The 16,460-nt window shown below is 39.6% G+C and overlaps 1 long non-coding RNA gene across 12 annotated transcripts in view; it reads right to left on the bottom strand.

The window, feature by feature from the left end:
* Positions 1 to 16,460, bottom strand: part of LOC106892605 — a 227,871-nt gene that overhangs the window by 17,567 nt on the left and 193,844 nt on the right. For 7 of the 12 annotated variants that reach the window (XR_001412901.1, XR_001412900.1, XR_001412905.1 and 4 more), the window contains exons 9-12: positions 13,179 to 16,147; positions 10,847 to 10,920; positions 9,788 to 9,956; positions 3,761 to 3,978 (exon numbers count right to left, since the gene is read on the bottom strand). This is a non-coding gene — a long non-coding RNA (uncharacterized LOC106892605). Of the gene's footprint in view, positions 1 to 3,760; positions 3,979 to 9,787; positions 9,957 to 10,846; positions 10,921 to 11,273; positions 11,383 to 13,178; positions 16,148 to 16,460 lie in introns of all 12 variants that reach the window. The other 5 variants (XR_001412907.1, XR_001412904.1, XR_001412902.1 and 2 more) reach the window with 2 other exon arrangements.

Genomic DNA, 16,460 nt, shown 5'->3' on the forward strand with positions numbered 1-16,460 from the left:
AAAAAAAAAAAAAAGAAACACACACACGATCTGTAGAAAAGACAGACAGATGAATCCAGACCTGAGAATAATTCTACATGTAGCTCATTCAATCACCTATGGGTTATTTTCAATTCTTCTGGTTTTCTATAATTTCAAATTAAAATCCATCACTATGTTGGAATGCACTTCTACCTTAGAAGTAACAACTAGCACAACAGAGTTTGTTCCTAACTAAAGTGAGTCATTGGAACAAAAGAAAAAACATGGTTATTGATTTGAATTTACATGCAGTGGGTCACTGTACAGGAAGAATACATGTGATGTATTTCATGGAAAATCAAAAAATAAGGACAAAACAGTCCAAGAAAAGCAGTTTACATTTCTGCAAGGCATTCTGCACAGGCACATTTCCAAAACAGATTTAAATACTGAATATGAAGTAAGATGATGGTCTATTAAGGGTAGAACACGTGGGGAAAAAGGTCCCTTATTATGGATATTAGAATAAGCCACAATCACTTCAATAAACAGTTTTCACTGTCTTTCTGCCGTGACCTCACAAGATGGTAGACCTTACAAAGAACTAAGGCTTTCAAATAAGACTATGGATATCATCCAAGTAAATTAATTTGGTGTGTGTTTTGATGAGCCCAACATGTTAATTAGGCTCAGAGATGAGCAGGAGTTATCCGTTAATAAGCTAGATGAGTTTTTAATTGTACCGTACTGTCTAATTTTTATGTAAAAATTTATGAAAGCTGTTTTTCAACATAATCAATGCATGTGTACCAATGCATGTCTATATTTGGAGTAGGGGTATGTGTGATTAAAAGACTTTTTAGTTAATAACATAATGATTTCATGCACCAAGACATACTGTTACATTTCTATGAACTCATAATTCTCCAACACAGCTTTAGATAAACAAGGAATGTAGGTAGGAGCAAAGGCTCCGTTAGACCAGAGGGAAAAAAGAGATAATGTTGCCTGCCTGGGACAAACACTCAGACATTGCTCCTGACTCAAACCAAAAGTAATGAAATAAAAAGTGGAGATGTAAAGCAAGGCTATCCCTCCTTCTGACTGATAATGCTTGGTAATATTCTCCAGTATACTGTTTGTCTGTGGAAAATTAGTGTATGAGTGGTATTTATCCTCATCATATGAGGTGGTGGTAACGTTAATTTCAAATGTCTACAATTATTTCAAGTGGACTTCCCCCCACAGCCTATAGTGAAGGGGATGATTTCAAACTTCGGAAAAACAAAGTAAACAACATTCATTTGTATTCCTTGGAAGTGGTGCAGCTAAATTCATCTGCTGCTTTGAAAATCTCCCGTGATACTTTAGTCTAGCCCATTAACTGCACCTGTTCTCTGTTTCATTCTCTTCCTTTTTTTTTTTTTCGGGGGGAAGCATTATTTCTCCTTCAAGAACAAGTATCTGGCTTTTTAAGGATGCGTGGAATATTTTATTTCATTACTGTCTAAGCATTTCGAACGAAAAAGAAACATCAAACTCCCCTCACCTCATTATTTCCCCCTTTGAAATTAAAAGTAAATTGTGGAAAAAGAGTGTGTGCTTGAAAAGAAAAATGAGTGGTAACTCACAGAGAAACTAAATATAGTTGTGTCAGTGATCTTTAAAAGCACATTTCAGGATTTTATACTGGTTGTGTTCTATTTTGCTTTTGATTAGTTTGTTTCTAAGTCTAAAACACATGAAGAAAAAAGTCCGTAGAAGAATTCTGCATTATAGGGCAGCTGACTCAACCCTTCTTTCTCTCAGTTACCATGAAAAGCAAAAAGTTGACTCCTGTACCTTCCCAAAAAACTTAGAAAAATACTGTATAAGTCACTGAAGATAAATGTCTGACTCAAACACCAGAAAACTGATTCAGGAACCACCTTTGACTGACTGCTGTTTAATGCTACTATTGATTGGTGTTAATCTGTGATTTAGGACAGCAAAATCTCACACATGCTATAAAGGGAAAGGCAGAAAAATATTGTCCTATCTCTTAACTTTGATAAATATGTGACAGTGGTGAGCATGCTGTGAGAACCCAAAGGTAACTTGTGTGGTTTGATGTCAAGTTGGGTGACATTTTTCAAGATCTTGGGATTACTGATCCCTTTCCCTTCTTCCACCTTCAGCTGACCGGTTTTCTCTGCCAGTTCCAGAAGCAGACCCCAGACATACAGCGGGTCCTTCTCGCTCTTGTTCTTTCTTGCTTGCTCCCTTTTAATTAATCATCTGTTTCTTCATTCAGATGACTTGTACTGTTTTCCCTGAACATGCTCATCTGGGCTAATGTTGTTAAACAAATGGCACGTGGCCAGATCCCAAGTTCCTGTGCAGCCTCACTGACCACCTCTATTTACGATGTCAGGCACAGCAGCCTGAGAGAGGCTGACACGTTGCAACATGCATATTAATATCACTTTACTTTTTCATATCCTTATCTCTAACAGCAAATCTATGTAGCTCAGGATATGAACTGAAAATGAGAGATGAGGAACTGGTTAGTGCTTATCGGGAATGATGGAATTTGAGATTCTGAGATGAAGGGGTTTGTTAGTTTTTTGTTGGTTTTTCGTTTTTATAATGAGAGGACTGACTGATGCTTATCAGTTGACCCCTGTTTCAGGTAATGGAGCAGTTGGCAGGGAGCTATTCGCACTGATTAGACTGAGTGAGCTAGTATTCAGACTAACTTTTGATTTCCCCAGTATTATTTGTACAAGCTCTTTATCGCTCTGGATAATTCTCCACTTCCTGGTTTAGGAAGTGGAACTGATGTCCTCCTGGAGCACTGCTACCAGCTCTCCAGGTTTTATTATGTGAGATGACACGATGGTCATAGATTAACCCAACCTCTTACTATGTTTCAGTAGTAAATTTAGACTCCTGTGACATTTGCTTTACTCTAACCAAACAGGACTAATGCACAACTTTATCATCTAAGAAAGATTTATGGTACCGAGTCTAATCAGGATATTACTTTAAACCAACATTTCTGTGGCTAAGACAACTGCTGTCTTCTTTCGGGTTTGTGTAACCAGAGTGGATTTCAACTCTTACATGTGCTGAGAGTCCCTGAAACTCTTCTGCTGGGCCTGGAAGGAGTTAGGATACTCTTTCCTTGGATATTCTCTCTCCACTGCTAAGCTGATGGCCTGCAGTATCTTTGGATCTCTTTCTTCTTTCACAGCCTGTTTCTTGTCACTGTTTTGTCTCACTTGTCTGCCACAAAAGATCCTTTAAGCAATCTACCAGAAGATCAGATTCACAACCAGTTTTCCAAAAGCTCCCTCATTGCATCTACAAGCCTAAGCCAAACAGACCCTGCAACTACAGGTTAGAATCTGGGTAGAACAAGTAATAAGTTATCACATGTGTACATTAGGATTTCTACTATACCAGTGAACACATTTTCATTGACATTTCCTTTTCCACCCTGGCTGTTAAACCTCATATTTCGCATATCTGTATAGAAGACCAGGTTTGGTTTCCATGAATTGGCCACATTATGGGTTTTTTTATGTTATTCAATCTCCTACAGGCTTTTGTCCAAACCAAGCAACTAAAATAAAACATGGCTTCCTTCCCTAAGACGGTTTCATAGCCCAGCTCTCCAACTTTCTCCCCTACCACAAACATGCAACACAATTGTGCAACAGCCGAGGAAGGAATGGTGAGATCAGAGCCGTGACTGCAGACATCCTGACATGGGGATCTGGCGGCTATTCAACACAAACACAATTAGAGGACTTACCCTTGCGTGAAGTATTTGCTTTCTTGATAGTCACCAGCCTTAACCTCTAGGAATGCTTACGAATCAGATAGTGTTCCTTGAGGAGGGCGAGCCTTTTCAAGCTCCTCTGTCTTGCTTTAGCCAACACAGATATAAAGAAGAAAGAAATTCCACCGCATCGTACAACTTCTCCGAGTGAAAGCATTTCAAAGGAGAGAAGCGTTGTGGTCTCAAAATTCCTGCCAAGGATTCAAGAACCAAAGATCACATGGTACTTGCTCCTCTTCCCCTCCACTACCGTCAGTAGGAAAAAATAACACCACAAGAGACGAGCTTTGAAATTCACACCACACGTGAAAGCAGGGCGCTTCCTGAGTCCTGCATGTCGGCTTTGCACTACAGTAGGCTTCTCTGGCAGTGGTGGTTCCACAGAATGATGGCAGGGCTTTGCATGTCTTAGGAGACTCCTAGGATGTGTGCATCTGCACAGCTCTTTGTAAATTAGATACAAAAAACATTCATGATTTTAGAAAATGTGGCCTAATGTACATGGGCGTTATGCAACTTACAAATTCTAAACCGTGACAACACAAGTATTTTGGTAGATTTATTCCAATTAGTGGTAAATCCTGGGCTTTTCACAGAGGTAACAAAATCTCATAAAATGGCAATAACAGCTGACCTTATATAAAATGCTAGCAAAGAAGTCAAATGCCAATCTGGGACAGCAGTTACAAAGGTGAATTCTTGTTCTAAAATGCCCAAGGCTTTAAATTATTCTCATCTCAAGCTGCATTGGTGACCCAAGAAAACTGGTCAAAAGAAGTACCCATTGGTGTGACCTGAGGAGTGTAACACAGCAGTACAGAGGGGAGGGCCATTTAGTGGGATTTTCAGATGATGCAATGCAAAATACCATGACTACCACAGGTACAGCAATTTACAGGAACACTTAATGGAGCAAATTAGCCAACCTTAGCAGAGCATCTCACTAAGGCTATACTACTGCTGGTACCCTACGTGTCTTACTTCAGTTCATCTCAGATATCCCTATATAGCAGACTTACCCCTCAGAAAAAAATTCAGAGTCCAGCTAAATGATATAACATAAAGCAAAATAATAATAAAAGAAAATTATACGGATAGCTCCAACTCAGAAATACTGAACTTAGAACCACTCAACTGTGTGACCTTCCTAAGCAAGCTCACCACCTCAGTGCTTAAGCACTTATTCAAGTAACAACTTTCAAATTGCACCTTTAAGCAGCATCTTAACAGCTGTAGGAGGAACAGTTGTGCAGTGTGGCTGCCTCCCCAAGTGACTCAATGCACTCTTCCATTGTTAGTAACTTTCACAAATAACAACAATTTGAAAAGCAGCAGAGAATGCAAAAATATCAAATATCTGAATCCAAGCACAATAAGACACTCCCAAAAATATTTCTAACACTAAGAAATTCCCCCCAGACACCTCCCTCGCAAATATCCAGGGAAAATTTTTGCATGGTACCAGAAGAATAACAATAATGCCTTAGCCGGATATTAATGGTCACAGAGTTCCAAGGAAAGGAGATGATTTATGTTATTAGGGTGCATGTGAAACAACCAGGTTATGCTCAAGGGACAAACTACCTGAGTATGGTACTAAACTACTGGTACTAAAGCAGTTGCATCAAGCGAGCAAATAAAACTTATTTTGGGGTAGCTCTGTTTACATCTGCAGACCTACCCAAGCCAGGCATTCAGCCTAAAATAAAAAATTGGCAACGAACTATGAAAGGTTTCTGGTCTTGACTTTTTGTAACTCCACTAAAGAAGCACAATATAAATCTGCAACCCTGTATCCGGGCAATAATTGAAATACATCAAGAAAATGCTTGCGGTCAGTCCGGATGGGGGGGAAAAAAGGAAAGAGAGAGAAAGATATTTCAAAATCTATCAGTGCATATAAACAAGGATGTTACTTTCCCCTTTCTTATCCAGAACTGCCCTTAATTGAAAGGATCAGTATCTAAAGCAACTGGTGCTGCCCTGCACATGAATCCCCTTCGTACCTCTTTCTTCTTGTTTCTTCAGTGGTTTTATTAACATTAGTGACTTATCTAAGTATTAGAATGCTTGGCTGCTTGGAAGCTTATCAACAGCAAATTTTATGGGCTGTTTAGTGATGGAAACAGGAGGAGTTGGAGCTCTCCCCCCCCCAGCTACCTCGATATGGAAGTTTTCAAGAAGCCATGGAATGTGCTCTCTGGTATTTTTGGTATCTTTAAAGTGTCAAGAGTGCAGAATTTCTCTTGTCAGTTGTCACAGTGTGACTCACAATTAGAGCCATCTGCTCTGCATTCACCTCCCCAGGGGCACCGCTCGTTTTTCACCAGCTTCCTGTTGTTGACAGCACAGTTCCTCCCTGTATCACTCTCCACCAGCACCCATACTCCTCACAGACGTTGCAACAGGCTTAAGCAGATTTCCCTTGGGAAAGCCTTTACCCTTGTTTTGCTAGTGACTGGGAAAAATATAGACTGTTGAGAAAGCTCTGAAGGCGGAGGCTGGATCTCTAAAGGAACTGAATAAATTCCATAGATTTTTATTTTTTTTCAGGAGGACTCCATTGTTTTTAGATCTCTTTAAAAAATGTCAGCATTTCTCTACATCCATTTTTATTTCAAGCAGTAGAACAGCTTGAAAAATAAACCATTATTTGTGCTGAGTCCTTTTCAATAGTCGATGGAAATGGACAACTAATACTATCTAAATATTAGTCAAATTATTTTCCAAATACTAGAAATAATTTCAAATAGCAGACTTCAGACGAGGAACACTCTGACTTCCCTTCCTTCTCCACCCAGTTAAAAAAATGGTTGTGCTACAGATTTTTTACACCAAATGCTTAAGCTGAGTGAGGCTAAGCACAGAGCCATGCTTGAGCATAGCTGTATGGTGTAGATCTACCTACGGTATTTTGCCTTTAAAGTCCTGTGAGCTGGAACTTTTGTTTAGGCTCTGACCAGTAGTAACTACAAGAGCTGTCCAGATATTATAGAATTATACAATTCTCTGAGAGACAACAATATGTTTATACTCTCAAGAATTCCTACACTAAGGGCAACATCCATTAATGGGCTGAGGAGGCTACAGCTGTGGGGCCATAATTCCTAATCTTTTAGGTGCCCCTCTGTTGGCCACAGAGTACATTGGGGTGACAGCCTAAGCTCCTCATGCAATGAATGAGAAAATAAATGGCCATCTCAAAGCAGGAGTGAAAACAGGCAACTGGTTAGCTGCCACCTCCTCACTGTTTGCTCAAATGAATTAATAGAAAAACAGGTTTGAGATTCTGCTCTCCCTGCGAATACAGTTTTCCTGAAACTATCTCCAGTCCTGCAGGAGCATAATGTCTTAGATATTATCAGATACCCTCTTAGTCATTCTTCCCTCTTAGTCCTGAGTTTGGTCATCTGCTGCTCTGTTATGTCTACTGCATAAGGAGCAGCCTAACAGAAAAATTCAAATATTCAACATAATCTAAAGTGGTCCTGCCACAATTGGCCACAAATTGTACACACGTAACACTTTTGTCTGAGCCTCTAGGCAGCTTCTGGGCCCCGTTCCTGGCCTGACACTGGTGATAACCACTAACGTCTGTCGTGCTCAGAAACTCTGAATAAAATGATAAATCATCTTATTTTGTACCACATCCTAGCAATAAAGATTAGTTGCATAACTTCACTGTGATTTTCTGGGATCTTTCCAGAACCAGTGGTTGGCTTCTCCCAGGAACAGTCTCTCTTATATATTCACACCCTCCAAATACAAGTTTAGCAGACTTCAGATCATGTTGCATCTGCACTCATTCAGTCACATCACGCCAATATGATGCACAGAAGCCTTTCATTTGCCTTCTAAAACAGAATAGCATAACAGCTGAAATATTTCTCACTGACCCTGGTCTTCAACACAAAACTGAACTTCTCATCGCTATTTCAACATTCCCTTCACCGGGATTATATTTAAGGTCAACACAATTTGGGCCCTGGATCTATACTGCTTAAATTATTCTAAAAATACAAACCCCTGCCAGTTAAATCAAGAAAATATGTTCTAAAGAAAGATAAAACACATCCTCTATTTAAAAACACATTTCCAAAAAGCAACTCTAAACTCCTCTCATAAAACTGTTATGAAATCCCTAGTTTCTCCAAACATGAGGAGAAGTCTCTGCAGACTAGAATATTAGTTCATGTTTGTTGGGTAATCTAGTAAACCCAGATGGGGAGAAATTGGAAAGAAAAATGAAAGATTCTTTCAGCATTGCCTCAGATTGCTCATCTATTATACAGCCCAGACACGTATCTGTATTGAAGGTTTTCAGTGTTCCACAGCTGAATTCTTACTCAAAACCAGCATTTGCTGAAGGCATGAAAACCTGGATTGTAATAGATCTCTATTTGTAGGATCAGTTGTGGAACAGCCACTAAAAGGCCTTAAAATGCATCTGTCACTCAATAATTATTGTTCCACTGGACTAATACGCAGTTGTGTGCAAATTCTTTTTACAAATTACAAACCCATTGGCTTGGTCACATATTAAATGCAAGTCTCTTTGACTAAAGGACTCTTTCTGGTAACTGTTAAGTTTTATGTAACATTCAATCCAAGTTAAGGTTGGGTATTTTCCAAAATCCTCCCTGTTCAACCTTCTTGTTCTTCTTTCCAATACTTTCACTGTGATCACATCTTCCTTACTTACCTGTCTGAAGACTGACTCAAAACAAGTAGGGCAGATGTTCTGCCACTTCTGAGGTTAGCAGAATTGGATACGACAACCTATTCCTCAAACTTCATTCTTCTTATCTGTATTTCTGTTTCCCACACACTATACCTCCAGATTCATTCTGTTCACTGTAGTAGTGTCCGAGCGCTTTAATTATGGAACTGTAATCAAAGCTACATAGCTAGATAGCTTATTCTTAGCAAATAAAGTTGTGTTTGCACTCGAGGTCATACCTGCTAGAACTTGTGTGTTTTAAAAGTAACATCCAGTCATAAAGACTAAGATGTACTTTGAAATTTAATGGAAATGCACCCAGTTAATAGTGCTTTGCAGAGGAGCAAAATGGTAATAAGGTTGATTAAAAAAGCAAAATTATACTAACGGACCTCTCTTTTCAAGCAGAAACCGTTTAATGTATAAAAATTGTTGTGAGTGAAGGAATCTACTTTTGCACTGAAAACCTCAAGCATTACGTCACAGATAGACCTGGGGCTTTGCGTTTTAATAATTAATTTCATAAAAGATCCCAAGAGCAATAGAAAGGTCACAAGAGCTATTCCAATCCATGGGCAGTTAAGCAGGAGAATGCTTTGATGCCCTTTAGCCTTTGAGTGTGCTGCAGGACAGGGGAGTTTGGTGCTAAACGACAAATTGAGTTAGAAAAATTTGAGCCGTAAACCATAGTAAATCTTTTAGCACTTGAAACACCATGTGACACTCCAAACTGAGAGCAAATGAAGTGTTAGTCTATGCATGTTTAAAACGCATGGAGGCTGTGTTTACTGGATTTCTTAACTATGTCTCCTTCTGGAGCCTTCGTAAGCTGTTGTCCAAAGTCCCACCAAAAAAACGATTTATGGAATGCTGTTCTACCATGATTTAAAAAAAAAAAAAAAATGTATCTCCCTGAAAGGAAAATTATTTAGATTGCAAAGTCAAGGACAGCTAAATTAGGAAGTGGCAGATTTATGCGTGCCTGCATAACCTTTACTCAGCCCTCTTGTAGGTCCTGTGCCCTGAGTGAGACAGAGGTCCTTTGGAAAAAATAGTATGTGATTATGCAATTAAAGACTGTATCTTAACACAGAAAGGAGCTGAATTGAGGTTCTGTTGGCGGCTATGAATAAGACATTTCCTAACATTTGAGTCTGGGCTTTACAACTTAGCACAAATTTCTGACAATTGACATCTTCAGATGGCTTTTATACATAGGTGAAAAGCAATTCTAGTGTTACTACTGAGCCTTTATTGCCACAAAAGAGCTTTCTACTTACCTGAGTTGAAGAAAGAAGAATATTAGGAGTCATCTGGAAAAGGGTGTTCCTCCTGAAATGGGAAGAATTGCCATTGCCCTGGAGTGGAGTTGGCAAAAACTTCATAAAAAGTTGGTTCTTCTTCCCCTGTTTCCTGGCCAATGTTGTGACCAATGCAGAAATGACAACACTGAAACAAAAATTATTGCTGCCATGAACTGAATCTCACCACAGGTATTTTGCTGGTTTTGTTACTTACTTCAGTTATCAAAGTTCTCAAACCAGATTCATAGCAATAAGAATTGTTTTGTCCCACCATTTGGAGAGTCTGCTTAGAATTACTAAGGAAGATTCGTATTGACAGGAACCTTAAGTATTATTACAAAAAGACTCTGAACAACAGGATTACACACCTCCAAGAAGGAGAAGGTCTGAAGAAGCTGCCACCAACACTGCTGCCATGCCAAGTCCTTCTGAGCCTGTCCTGTTCTGACATGACCCTTTCACAAATATTTCTGTTACTCCATTCACCAACAAACTTCTTGCTTCTCTGCTAAAACTATACAGCAGAAGCCAGCATAAACTTTGAACTTAATTTAGGTTAATGTACTTCTTGTTATTTTAATCTCTCTTGTCTTTGTTTTATAGATTTAGTCAAGGAAATCAAATATTTAAAAAAAACATGTTAAGTGCAATGTTAGCTGAGACTGTAAAAGTGCCAAATTGATGAATGAAAAGTTACTATAAAATTGGTCACGCTGTATATGAAGGTATAAAGCGATTGCCCTACAGAATAATAGAAAATGTCATATATTTCTGAAGCATAATAGGTGCAGAGAGTCCTTGCCTTTTATTTCCTGACTTTAACACTTATGAAACCTTAGCCCTTCTTCTGCATAAGTGCCATTTTTGGTCAAAAGGTTAGCACAAAGCCTGTGTATTCTGAGAGTCATATGAACAAAAAAAAGCCTCTTGCTCTAGATCTTAAGTGTCAAGTAATTTCTAGCCAGAAATAAATATTTACCTACAGATTTTAAATAATTTTAATAATAATTAAAATTAAAAAAAAAGGCTACTCACGTTTGGAAATATTTCCATAACAAAAGTTGATCCAAAACACTGTGGTTCTCCACAACATTGTGTGCTCCAACATCCTGCGGTGAACAGTATAGGTGCAATTAGGATAGTGTTGTCTTGACACCATCATGCAAGACATGAAAGAAATATTTCTGATTCATAGAAGAAAACTGCAGTACTATCCTTTTAACTCAGAATATTTCACTCAAGGATCTTAAAACCATCTCTCAAAATGAACCAGCCAAATAGCTATCAAGGTGAACAATACCTGGCTTTGAGACTACACTGTTAAATCCAAAGTGAAGGTACCTTCATTGAAAACACAATACAAAGAAATGCTACAACAGGAGAAACCACTGAAGTTTGCACAAGCTATGCTGAATGTTTTTGGATTAGCTGTCCTGCAGTGTTCATTTTTAAGGATAATTACCATGTTGGAAAATGTGGATCCTGGGGTCCGTCATCCTTACCCAGGGTGCCAGTCAATCTTTCTGATGGGTTTCAACAGGCCTCGCTTTTGCCCATATCCTCTTGTATTGCTAAAATAGGGAAGGGATCAAGGAAAGCTCAGGACTAATAACTGAACCTCCCAGAAGAGGAAATCTAGCATCAAGGCTGTTACCAAGCTGATCCTTACAGGACAGAAAAATGTCCTGTCAATGAGGAACAGATGGAAGAAAAGTAGCAAGGATTGTGCGCTCCATCTGGTAAGAGGTTTTCACAAAGTATCCTGCTCTGCACAGTGCAGATAGGAAGCTCTGGAAGCCTTTGGGCCTAGATGTAAAATTTACAAGGAACTCAGGGACCATTTCTGGGTGCAAAGTGGAAGGTGGTGAAGAGGTACCAAGCTGGCTCCTACCTGAGAAGCCATTTGGCCATGTCAGTGCAATGCTGCACCACAGCAAGCAGACCTGATGCAAAGGAAACGCTGCCTGCCACATGAAGAGCAACAACTTTGCTCTGCTAAAGAACAACTTGTGAGAAGGTAAAGCCATCAGCTGCAGGGTGTGCATCATGCCCAGCAGGCAGCTTGACACAGAAGTCCTCAACTTTGAGAACGCTTTCACTTCAAAAGATCTCACTTGAATGTGAAGATCCACGCTGACAACAGCGAGCTCCTTTGAGGTACCTTTCCCCTTCTAGCTATATTTACCTAAGAAATTTCATGCACAGGAAAGAATGAGTGAAAGGGAATATTCAGATACATGACAGGAATGGTCTTTATTGTTATTTCTTTTTCAGCCAGTGCTTTCTTTTCTTTTAGTCAAAGTCTGACAGTCATAAAAAGCTATTGTAGGTGCAGCCCACTGAGAAACAAACCACAGCCCTGCCTGCAATACAGAACAGGGATCATTACCATGTTAGTGTGCCATTTGGAATTCACGCAATGCATCCGCTTACTCTATTAAATTAAAGCATTTCCTGTAGCCATTGAGGAAGGATAAAGAAAATAGGTGCTATTATAAAAGCATTGTTTGATTGGCCTTATTCTCTGCAAGCCATTAGAACGTGGCAGCTTATACGTTTGAATTGCAGGACCTCTTACCTCCCATCCATTACCAACATGACGTAAATGTGAAGGGCTGCCCCTGACGCCAGCAGAATTGCTGTAAATAGACAAGCTGTAAATGAGACAAGGATCTGTCTCCAGTTTCTCCTCCTCCAAGTTATGCATTCCCTGCACCACGGGTTCCTATCTCTCTGGTTAGCCACTCTGTTTTTCAGCCACTGCTCTTCCTGTGGGACCCTCCCGGGTGTCTGCTCCTCCCTGCATTCGATAAGGAGATTATTTGGAATGGAAGCAGACAAGCACAGGTGGTGGGACCACCTGTTACAATCTCTTCAGTGCCTTTGGACAGTATAATAGTGCTCAGGTTTAACCTTTGCATTTCCTTTTTTTTTTTTTTTCCTTTTTTAACTAAAGTTAGCTTTAATTCATTTATGCAGGGGGCCGAGAGAAGGAATTATGATGAAAGACACTATTCCTTCGCTCCTGGAAAAGCAATCTGGCAGAATATTGTACCCAGGACAACAGGCTCTTCCTTTGCATTATTTCAAAACCTCTGGCAGGCCCAACAAAAGTGCAAACCAAAAGCTCTTTTAAAGGTGCATTCCAGATCTCTCTTTCCCTTCCCTACCTAACAGTTTCATGTGCCTTACTACCCGCCTGCTCCTGCCAGCTCCCAAATTTTATGTGGCCATGCACAGCTGTAACAGAATATCTCACTCCCTCACTTGGCTGTGTTACAGGCAGGCACAGTCTCAGCCTCAAAGAGCATCTAACAATAGGGATTTACTATGGCAAAGGGTTTCTTTTTAGTGTAAATTTGCTTACCGTCTATACTTGGCATCTGGTGGCACACTCTCAAGTTCACTGCTGGTGCAAAGGCTCAGTTTGGTCAGGTTTTTGTTTGCACAAATAAAAAAAATAGCATTAGTTCAAAAGAAGCCCCATTTTCCCTGAACATCACTTCCTACAGTGAGAGTCAGATATTCTCAATTATTATCTTCCCTCAGTCCAAGAGGGAAGGAGAAATCCATTAATTGCATGAAAATATATGGAAGACAGCTGAACACCAAATTTACATGGTGCTTCATACAGTTGGAGTCCAAATTAGAATCTGCAAGAAAGGCTCGAATCCCAAATAGTGCACTGACAAGGAATATCTAACAAACAAATAGGTTTAAGAGAGATACTACAGTTCTCAGCCAGGGGAAATAAGCAGTTTTTCAGCTTATTTCATGTTCAGCCTTTATAATCACAGCAACACTTTTTCTCTATTTGGCAGAAACATTTATGCTAGATTTTAACATACGTCTGCAAAATTTTAGTAAAATATACCTAAATTACTTTCACTTAAAGTAAGGTTGGGCGTTCATTTTCATGCATATTATGTCTGCTGTAGGAAACATTAACAAACCCTGAGGTCATTTTATGGCATGTATCTCTGGGAGCACAACTAGAAGCACCGAATACAAAACAAGCCTTTCAGGTGCACTTGTCATGAGTGCTCTTTGGGACTCGGCAGTTCACAAAAAGGAACAGTTTTACAAAGTCACTTGAGAATCTGAAGATGGAGAATTTATTCCTGAGCTGATATGCAATGTTAGGCAACTTGCTTTTCATCCAGGTACTTGTTTCTGCCTGCAGAAACTAGGGATAATTTTGTTTCCTTCTGTCAGTTTTGAAAGAAAAATGCCTAGTCACATCATTATTCATTACTGAGTGTTGCTTCATTTGCATTTATGTATGATATCTCTCTGGTTTTGGAGGTGATGTTTTGTAACATCTTAAGTCAGATGCATGCAGTGTTTCATTTGTGTTGTACATGTCATCTTTCATTAGGATCCCATAATTTTCCCCTGGAATTTACTCAACCCTTAGCTCTTAAGATGACAGAAAATTGGACTCAGCAAGCCAACAAGTGACAGGCCTAATTGAAAACACTTACATCTTTAGAGTACACCAATGATGCAAAGATTTACCTGTGGTTATGAAGGGAATGTATGCAGACACTTTCACAAAGAAACACTGTGTATGCCAATCTCCTCAAGAGTGTGTCTTTTGTGCATTCAGTACCTACAGGAGTGATCAGGAATGCACAGAGTTTGCATTCCTGCAGATACATTATCTGAAAGTGTGGCCCTTTGTTTGCTTTACTTCTGTTTTGTTCTACTAGTCCTCCATTGTAAGAGAGACCTGTTTATACATTCCATTTTTCTTGGTCTTCTTGGCACCTCGCAGTCAAACATGACTCCAGATTAATCCCTTGATTTACAATGCAGTGGAAGTACAGTCTATGTAAATTTTAGGAACAGACAAAAGAGTGTACTCGCCATCTGATGATTTCATTTCTAGCTTTCCAGCACCTTTTGTTATTTCAGGGTATTTTTTCCTGGTGGGAACAGGCACATTCAGCTGTTGTTTTCATGCTGAGAGACTGTGTGGAAGCACTTCCCTGTTTTTTTTTTTTCCAGACATGTCTTTCAGCATGTTTCCAAAGGCTTGGAATCAGCACATTGTGTTGTGACATGTGCATACTTGACATTGCTTTGTTCTCTGACTTCCTTTTGCTTGCAATCTTTAGGAAGTTATCTTACAATTAGCAAGGAATTTTGAGTCAGTGTTATTGCAGACCCAGCATATTGTCCTCTGCCATCTGCAAAGAAGAAAGATTGGAAGAGCAGGAGGGAAGAAAGTAATTTTAGTATTTTTAACTGGCCAAACTACATAGCAAGTCATAGCTTTGACTGCAGCCAGTTGAGAAAAAAAATAATCGTATTATAAACTACAAATATATTCTTAATTAAATGAATTAAAAGAAAAGTGAGGGGGTTACAGTAACTGTCCTCAGATTTGATACGTCCTTTTTCTCTGTTTTGCTCTGGTGCTTAGTGCTTCTCTCATCATATAGCAAAAGTGAAAAGGTACCTTTTTCCTGAGAAATTTATACAGAATTCTTTTTTTTCTTTTAAACTTACCACCTTTATGCAAATGAAGCCTGTTCACTTGTCCTGCAAACAAAGCTGATAAAAACAGAAAATAGGTTTTGTTTGATCTCAAGAGCAAGTATGTTCATTTTTAGGGGGCTGAAAAGCACATCTTTTTAAGGTGTTTTTCTTTTGCTTCTTGTATTTTAGACCGTCAGCCTCCCAAAGCCCAGACAAGAAGCCCAATTATTCTGAACTGCTTCCCTAACCAGACAACACAGCTCAAGAAAGAGAGAAATAGTAGCACTTTTGGGCACAAGGGGATACCTTGAGAGCTGTCCTGGAAAAAATTCCACAGGGAAAGCCCTAGTTTCTCACAGCCCAGTCAGGTACCACCTGGCCGTGCCCCCGGTATGTCGGGTGGGATCCGGGCTTTGTGCAAAGAGCCACTTCAGACACGAGCCACCCCAGAGTGTCCCGTGGTAGCTGCATCCATTGCCTCTCTGGCAGTGCCCCTGTGACAAGTCTGTGGCCCTAACAAGGTTGGTGACTTAGGGGCCAATTTGCGCTTGACACAACAATACTGAGAACACCACTGACATGGCACACACGCTGAAAGCCTTAACATTGTCTCAGAAGAACAGTAGGAGTAGCAATAAGAAACTGTGCCAAAAAGAAAGCAACCGTAGGTACATACCCATGTTAATGTGACACAGAGACCTTCTCGACTGGTAACTACATCCGTAGGCACCTTCTTATTTCTGATACAAATCCTGTTATGCCTGCACAAGCCTTGAAGAATTGACCTGATGCTCAGAGCTGTTGAGGTTTTTAAATCTCACTGACTGACAAAATTAGATGGAGCGCCTGAATCTGGAAAGGAGTCAGGGACATACCATGTGGTCAGCTGCTTGCATTTCAGTGAGACATCTTATAGACTGTGGTGTAAAACATGCATGTTAGACCTTGCTGAACATTAGATTACTCTGGATATAAACACTCAAGTTTTAACATTTTGGCATTATTGCATAATAGATGTATGATTTAGAATAGCATCATCCAGGCAAATATTGTTTATCCATTGTGGAAGAGGTGGGGAAAGCATCTCCCTGGTTAGTATCTTGAGTAGCTTTTCCTTTATGTGCCATAGAATACATATTATATTATTTGAAACAAAAAAAATTGT

Source organism: Calidris pugnax, unplaced genomic scaffold (genome assembly GCF_001431845.1).
Source record: "Calidris pugnax isolate Ruff unplaced genomic scaffold, ASM143184v1 scaffold42, whole genome shotgun sequence".
Taxonomy (NCBI): Eukaryota; Metazoa; Chordata; class Aves; order Charadriiformes; family Scolopacidae; genus Calidris; species Calidris pugnax.